This window comes from Stegodyphus dumicola, chromosome 8 (genome assembly GCF_044657685.1).
Source record: "Stegodyphus dumicola isolate Sdum_Otavi_A_Nest chromosome 8, ASM4465768v1".
Classification (NCBI taxonomy): domain Eukaryota; kingdom Metazoa; phylum Arthropoda; class Arachnida; order Araneae; family Eresidae; genus Stegodyphus; species Stegodyphus dumicola.
Window position 1 is genome coordinate 110,398,438 of NC_140775.1, and position 8,713 is coordinate 110,407,150.

Sequence of the window (8,713 nt, forward strand, 5' to 3'; positions counted from 1 at the left end):
CGTCACAAACTAGTGTGCAAAGATTGTGCGTGCAGAAAACATGCACCCTTTTCCAGTTCAGAAGGTCCAACTCCTAAACGACGCCGACTACTCCCTGCGAGTAGAGTTCGTTCGCTGCTACTGTAACGTATTTTACAGTATTTAACAAAATAACAGATGATCTTCCTAGTAAAACATAAATTTTATTTTTAGTTTACGGAGATATATAAATTTGAATACAATCTTTTAGTTACAAATTTTTCATACATCAACTAGCTGGTAAAACTTTCAGAATAACAATTTTAAGCTACTTCTTACGTTGCTGAGCAATGGTTACATGATACAAATATGTCGTTGCTACTCCAATAATAAATATAGTTATTTGTTAAATAATAAAATATTAAAACCTCTCCTTCCTCCAGACAAACTTTAATTTATATTTTTATAAATTAAAGTTTACAATTTTTTTTTCAAAACAACAGAATATCAACACAATACATAATTGAAATACTACATATAACATAAAAATATACATTAAGGAAGAGGGGAAAGAATAAAATAATTTTTTTATCTATATAGGGAAACAAAATCTTCAATCAGGGCAGGAAGTACGACTTAATGCGTCTACAATTTTATGATTTTTACCGCTTCGTGTAATTGTAAGGTTGTAATACTAGTGCCCATCTCATAAGTCGTGGCTTTAGACTCACATTATTTTTGAGCCAAGCTAAGTGATTATGATCGATTATGATCAAAAATTTAGTATGCCCGTCTAAATAACATTGCAGTTTCTTTACAGCGAAAATTATGGCAGGGCATTTCTTTTCTGTGGTAGAGTACTTTTTTTCAGTTTCTGTAAACTTCCTACTGAGGTATAATACTGGATGCTCATTGTCTCGTTCATCTTTCTGAGCAAAAATAACACCCATACCAGAGTTTGAAGCAGCAGTTTGCAAAATAAACTCCTTATTGAAATCAGGTGCATACAGTATAGGCTTTTGAAACAGTTTTTCCTTTAGCTCTTCACAAGCTTTTCTCCACGCTTCTGTCCGATTTATTTTCCCTTTTTTTTAATTTGCTTTCAAAGTTTCGGTTAAAGGTGCTGCTATAAATGAGAGCATGGGAATGTAATGATTATAATATCCCGCTAATCCTAAAAATGCTCTGACTTGACTTTTTGTAGATGGCACGGGAAATTCAAGAATAGCTTTTACTTTGAGTTCACTTGGCATTCTTATACCGCGACCTACAATATGTCCTGGATATTTTACTCTATCTTGAGCAAATTAAACATTTTATAGGTTTAATGGTTAAACCAGCGTCCTTTATTTTTGTCGAAACTGCTTTCAGGTGACTTTGATGCTCTTCCCAGGTGTTTGAAAAGATTGCCACGTCATCTAAATATGGAACAGCAAAGTTTTCACAACCGTTAAGGATTTCGGCCGTCATTTTACTAAATGAAAATGGTGTATTTTTAAGCCCGAAAGGCATCCGTAGAGGTCTAAATGTGCCAAAACTTGTAACAAAAGTGGCTAATCTTTGAGCATTAGGTGTTAAAGGTATTTCCCAGTATCCCTTTGTATAAATCCAAAAGAGTTATTTATTTTGCGCCTGCTACAGTTTATACTCATTGTTCGATATTAAGCAAGAGGAAGAATTATGTTTTAGTCAACTTATTCAATTTTCTATAGTCGATACAAGGTCTAGGATCCCTTCCTGCTACTTCCACTAAAATCACAGGAGAAATGTAATCTGAATCTACTATTTCAATTATTTTATGTTGAAGCATTTTATAAATTTCTGTTTTTAATATATCCGTTTGTCTAGGAGACATTCTGTATGGTTTACAGTGGACTGGTGTGTTTTCTGTCAGTTGAATATCATGCATTATTAAATGAGTTTTCCCAGGCTTATTAGAAAATATTTTTGAAAACTTCAGCCAGGGCTTAATTTCTACGATTAGAAGTGCCGAAGCCCTATGGAAGACCGTCAGCAAAGAGGAACAAGAGTAAATAAATAAATAAAATAACTATTAAACTCGTTAATAATTTTAAAATTAAACAGCTAATTACTATCAAATTAATTAATGGCTATTTAATTAATATTTATAAATTGTTATTTAACCAATAATTATTATATAATTAATTAATTATAATTATATAATTAATTATTATTTATTGAAATAATTAAAGATTAAAGTAATTAAATAATTAAAATTAAATAAAATGTAAAGAGATAAACTAAAATTTAATAAACGATTTTTAATATAATTTTATTGTTAAAATAAAATTTCTACTGAAATTGTTATTCAATTACATAAAAGAAGTGCCGCAGCCTTCTTATTCAGGCCTCCAGTGCGTTCCGGCTAGAATTATGATATGATTTATTACAAAAACTAAGAAGCACCGGAGCCGAGATCCGGTGGGCTCCGGCTCAAGTTAAGCTCTGATTATGGGGGGGGGGGATTCTTTTATCATCACATAAATCAAATATACTTACAGTATAGCTGATGAAAATTCCAGGGCGAAACAGAATGAGGATATGAGTGGGTGGAAATAAAAAATGAGGGGAAACATGGTAGACTTGATTAAGGTCTTTTTTTCCTTCGAAACTCATAATATAATTAGCTTCGGATAATTTCTTCTCAGGGCATTCCATCCAACTGCTAGTCTGTTTGGTTGATTCGTTGATACAACTAATATTAAATCTCCTGCAGAGAATCAATTCTCTTTTAATAGCTTTACGGTTGTACCGCACTTTTCTTTTGATTTGCATTTCCAGCATTTTATCTGTATCTCTTTGCATCTTTTTAACCGATTTATCAATTGGAAAACGTATTCAACAACATTATTTCCTTCGTCTTCAGAATTCATCCATTGTTCGTATAATAATGTTGCAGGTGTTCTAAGATTTCGGCCATATATTAATTCTGCAGGTGTAAATCCCGTACTCTCGTTCGTGCGTTATTGTTCGTAAAGCAAATACAGCTGCATGAACTTGCTTCTCCCACTCAGGGGCTGCTTCGATACATGACTTTTAAAATTCGTTTCATTGTTCGGTGAAATCTTTCAACAGGGTTGTTTTGCGGATGGTGTACTGAGCTTCTAGTTACTTTTATTTCAAATTTTTCTACAAATTCAACGGCTAGATTACTCATGAAGGAAGTTTTTATTTGATCAGTTTTTATTTCTTTCGGGAAACCTATTCTACTAAATATTTGTAACATGGCTTCAATTACTGACGTTGTGCCAATATTAGGAACAGGTACAGCATCCGGATATTTTGAAGCTAAACAGATAGTTGTAATTAAATATCTATTGCCATTTGGAATTACCGGTAAAGGGCCGCATGCGTCGAAGTTAATTTTTGAAAATACGTCTGCAATAATTGGTACTAAAGTCAAAGGTGCTTTGACTTTAGCATTAGATTTTCCCACTCTTTGACATGGATTGCAAGTTTTAACATATACTTTTCTATTTCTTTGTAGTAACAGTGGCGTAACGAAGGTGGGCAAGGGGGTGTATGATGCTTCGGGCGCCGCTCGCAGAGGGACGCCAAATGATCTCCAAACAAGATTTTCATCATATCACTGTGTTTTTATCGAGGGGAAGGGGCGCCAGTTATGCGCTCGCTACTACACAGTGCAGCAATTAGGCCAGTAAAAGTATCTTGTTAATCTATCTTTAGTTTTGACGACGCCTAAATGTCCAGATGTTCTATCATGACATAATGACTTTATTTGATCCCTATATTTTTCAGGAACAACAATTAATTCCCGTTCATTTCCATTTTCATCTATTTTCTTTCACCAACAACCCGTTCTCTTTTACTTTGAAATCATTTGTTTTGCTGGAGTTTTCATTTTTAGCTTCGCTAAGCAATGAGGTCAGATCTCTGCTTTGATGCTGAGATTCAATTAATTCCTTAGGATTAACATTAATTACTTTCTTAATTTCCTTGTCTTCCTCATCATCTTGCGGTAAAATATCTTTGTCAGTCTCAATCTGGTTTCTCTACTTCGAACTTCTTCACGAGATCTTTTTACTTGAGATCGTGTTAAAACCGCATTAATTTTTTCTAAATTTAAGAGTGATTTATCTTTGAACAATTGGGCAGTTTTGTTATCCAATACATATCTACCGGGATCATTTGTAACAACAGCTGACTTTGTCTTTATATGAGAAAGTTCAGAATTAATTTCAACTTCCGCTAACGGTAGACACACTAAATGGTCATTTAAAGGATATTGTACCCAGACATGTTTTCCAGTCTTTTTTGCGTTATCTATGTATTTTCGAGAAACAACATCAACAGTGACTCCTGTGTCTCGAAGAATAGACATTTCATACACATTAACTAAACCGTTAATTGTATATGTCTCTAACAAATCACCATTCGAAGATACGCAGTTTACTTTTTCATTTGAATTTCAGCGAGGGCACTGAGGCTTAAAATGTTCGTATGACCCAGACTCGAAACAAACGTGATCGATATCTTTTATCATATAAATTTTCTTAGTTTTTGTTTTGGAACTGATTTCTTTGTCGATCATCCTTCTGGTATTTTGATTCATCCCACTTTCAGAATAATGTTCTCTTTGGATTATGGTAAATTGGCGATTTTTTGGCGACCAACCCTGCTACTTTTTGTTTGGGCGCCATTTTGTTTCACAAAGTAAAGGCATAGTTTTTTTTTTTTTTTTTTTTTAAACTCAACATTTTTTTCCAACAATCTGCTAGCCGAATTACGCTTATGGTAGAACTTTTATGGAACAAAAGTGCTTAATCATGACGAAGATTAGGTACGAAATTGGGAGAAAGTGCAGAATTGCCGCGTTTTTAAGAATTGCACATACACGGTATCCATGTACACGTCGATCTATTTTCACTTCAAAAAAAAATCCCAGAATTGCACAAAAATGGCACTGCGCACACTCTTGCCTTTATCCATGTACACTGCTAAAGTCCTAGCTAGTAACCTTTATCGTCTTAGCAAAATGTCGCCAAACTACCTGTTACCATATTCCAAAGATTAGCCATTCTTTGAAATCAGAAGTACGTTTTTTAATTTGATGAGATCTTTTAGCTGTTCAAAAGTTTTAATGCTTAATTCGTTAAGCCATCCTTCTAAATAATTCTTAGTAGAAATCATACCAAGTAATTTCATTAGATTTTTGGTGTTTATTAAATAGTTGTCGAAACGTTTCCGCACTCAATTTAAATCGTTGCAACAGTAAAGTTTTTAAACTTATTTAATCTCCTTTAGGGTGAAAACGTGGCATGCCATCGTGAATCCTGATTTTTAAAAGCTGCTCAGGTAACTGCGTAGTTTCTACTGGCTGTGCTCTTGCAGCCATTGCTTCCAATTGAAGTTCCTGTAGCTCCAAAAGCTCTAATCCGGTCTTCAATCGTGTTCTTTTCCCCTTCTTTTCTTTCTAGTTCCTTTTCTCTCTCTTCTCTGATTGCAGCCAGTAGTTCACGAGTAAATTCCTCATCATATCCGGAACTTTCAGTAATGAATTTATGCAGCTAAGCAATCTTAAATTCAGGTCTCACAGTTAAACCTAACTCTTCTGCCAGTACTTTTGTTTACTCCTAGCTAAGAATGACATGTTGAACAAGTTACCTTTAATAGGCTTTCTTTTGAAACTGAATCTAAAAAATCGTACTTGTATTAAAAATGTATAATTTAAGCGAGATTTGATTTGTCACATACGAAGTTCACTCTAGCGAACTGGTGAGAATTATTTAAACAACTTTGCCAGTTTGGCACGAAATTGCTGCACAGCAGCCCTCTTATTCATTTTGCTGGCACTTGCCCTTCTTTAGTGGAAACAAAAATGTTAGTTAAACATTTTGAAAAACAAAAGACCTCTCTTACTGCTTTAAATAATAAATATAAATAATTATATTAAATAATAAAAATTCTAAGACCCACAATGAGAACTATTGTAAATTTAATAAGGGGAAGCAAAGCCCAGAGACACAGAGCATTTATTGTATTTGAGAACAATTTGGATGCTGAGTAAGGTGACATTTCATTGTACTGTAAAGTGCTTTTGCTAAGTGCTGGGAATTATCTGCAACAGTTTTTTGGGTTGAGGAATAAAATTCTTGCTTTTCTCAAAAAAGAAAATACAAAAATGAGTATTAAGAAAAATTGGAAGAAATCCAGTTTTAAAATAATTTTGCTTTTCTGACAGATTTAACAACCTATCTAAATGCTTTAAACTTGAAACTACAAAACAAAAAATAAAATATATCCCAGCTTTATGGACATATTGAAGGATTTTGCAAAACACTTAATGTTATGCAAATTGCAGTGAAGGCAAATAATATGGTACACTTTCCATTTTGTCAGCAGCTGAAAGAAGAAAATGACCCATATTTGTGTATGTTTCATGAAATAATTACTGATATCAAGAACAAGTTCCAGGATTTTGATTTCCTAAAAAAAAAAAAAAAAACCTTCATTGTTAAACAATCCCATGGAGATTGAAATAAATGAAGTGCCTTGCGACCTTCAAATGGAAATTTGTGACCTTCCGGCAGTTCCATTCAACAATACTGAAATGTGTGAGATGTCACTAAACTTTCTGGAAACTTAATTTTTAAAGATCGTTTTCCCAAACTACATAAATTCTCTTTGCAAATGTTATCGATGTTTGACAGTATATATGTGTATGAAAATGCTTTTTCTGCTCTCAAACATATTAAACCAAAAACGAGAAATCCCAAAGAATGGGGTAAATTCATTATGCACGTTAATAACCACCATCACAGACAATCTCCTATACCTTTCACTGATCTCCAAAGTACCTGTAATTTTGAGTGCAAATCTTAGTTCATTGTATTGGGTTGAAACATAAGTAATGGCCGTTTTTTTAATTTAAAAATTTTTATTTTAACATAACAAAAAACAATAAATTAATCAATAATATTCGAGATTTTGGACTTTCCCCCAAGACCAAGATGTTAGACCCAAGATGTCTAACTATAGTCATTTGGCTACAACCCATTTGTTTGGCTAATTCTTGAGTGGTTTAACGTGCGTCTTTGTGCATAAGTTGATTCAAACGCTCTTCAACAAACTCATTTGGTCGTTCAGAACGAGCAGCGTCTTCGAGGTCGAAATTTCTCTTTTTGAATTTGGCAAACTAATTTCTTGACTCCAGACACTTCACAAATCTCTTGGGCAGCTTCTGCAGCATTGGCACCTCGATTAAATGCAAAAAAGAAGGTGCCAAAAATGCTTACTTTTGTTGGCTTGACACTCCATTTTTAATGATCTAAAAAATAACAAAAATTAGCTGCAGACAAAAAATCAAATATGCCATCTTGTATAGGGAAAGATTCTCTTTCAAATAACACAAAACATTATGCCAATACATTTTACTTTTACAGTCTAATTTTAAACACAATATAAATGGACATTACTCATGTTTCAACCCAATAGTAAATGTATTGAGGAATACCTTTCATTTTAGTTAGTAAGTGTATAAATTACACATTTTATTGGGTTTTAACTAAAGTTTCCTGCCACCACATGCATCAATTGTGCTGCCGTGTTTAATCATACTCTGTCAAACAATTTTTGGCATTTGAAAGAAATACACTTGCTTCAGAACACTGTGTTGTGGAATTTGTAAAAATATCGTTAAGGTGTCTGAAATGGAACTATAACACAACTAGATTAGAACCATCATTCACTTCCAGTTCTGTTGCAAAGAGTCAGGTACAGAATGTCACTAAATCAGGTGTACAGCTTTAGGTACCAATGTTGTATCATATAACACTGTGAAGGTTTGGTACTGAAAGTTCAAAAACAAGGACTATGACATTCAAAAAGCAGAGCTGATGTTGATAAGGGCTGACTGTGAGAACTTGTCAATGAAGATCAGTATGCAACCACTCGAGAGCTTGCTACGGAGTTATATGTTAGCACCATATCAATTAGTTGTGATATGCATTGCATAAACTTGATGTACAAGTTCAATCGCTGGGTACTGCATGAGCTGACTCAAGCAGATAAGGACAGATGTCTTTGGGACTGCACTAATCTATTTGAATATCAATGCAAGCACAAAATTCTGGATTGGATCGCCGCTTGTGATGAAAAGTGGATTTACTTCAACAACACATCCCCAAATGGGGTTGTTCTGCACCCAATAAGCCTATCAGCAGTGTCGCAAAGCGTAAGACTAACAAAAAGATCATGCTTTGTATCTAGGGGGGGGGGGAGGGGTGTCGTGGTATAATCCAAAAAGAGTATCTGGAAAAAGTTAAAACCCTTGACAGTAAAGTGTACAGCGAGATGCTGTGCTACCAAGGGAAAATGTCGAAGTGAGTTCTGACGCAAAAAGTTAATGTTGCATCAAGATAATGCAAGACTACACATGTCTGCACTTACTACCTAGACTCTGTAGGGACTCAAAATGGGATTTTTTGCCACACCCACCATACAGCTCAGACATCACTCCTTCAGACTTCTACATTTTTTCGCACCTGCAGCTACATCTTGCTGATGCTATCTTCCATTCTTCACATGATGTCCAAAATGAGGTTGATTCATTTTTGGATGTATGGCCACCGAGTTTCTGGGCCGAAGGCTTTGAAAAACTACCAAAATTTTGGCAGAAAATCACAGATTAGGATGATGATTACTACCTGCACTAAAGGCACTGCATTTATAGTTTTTTTTTTTCTAACTTTAAGAACATTTTCTGGTAAAAACT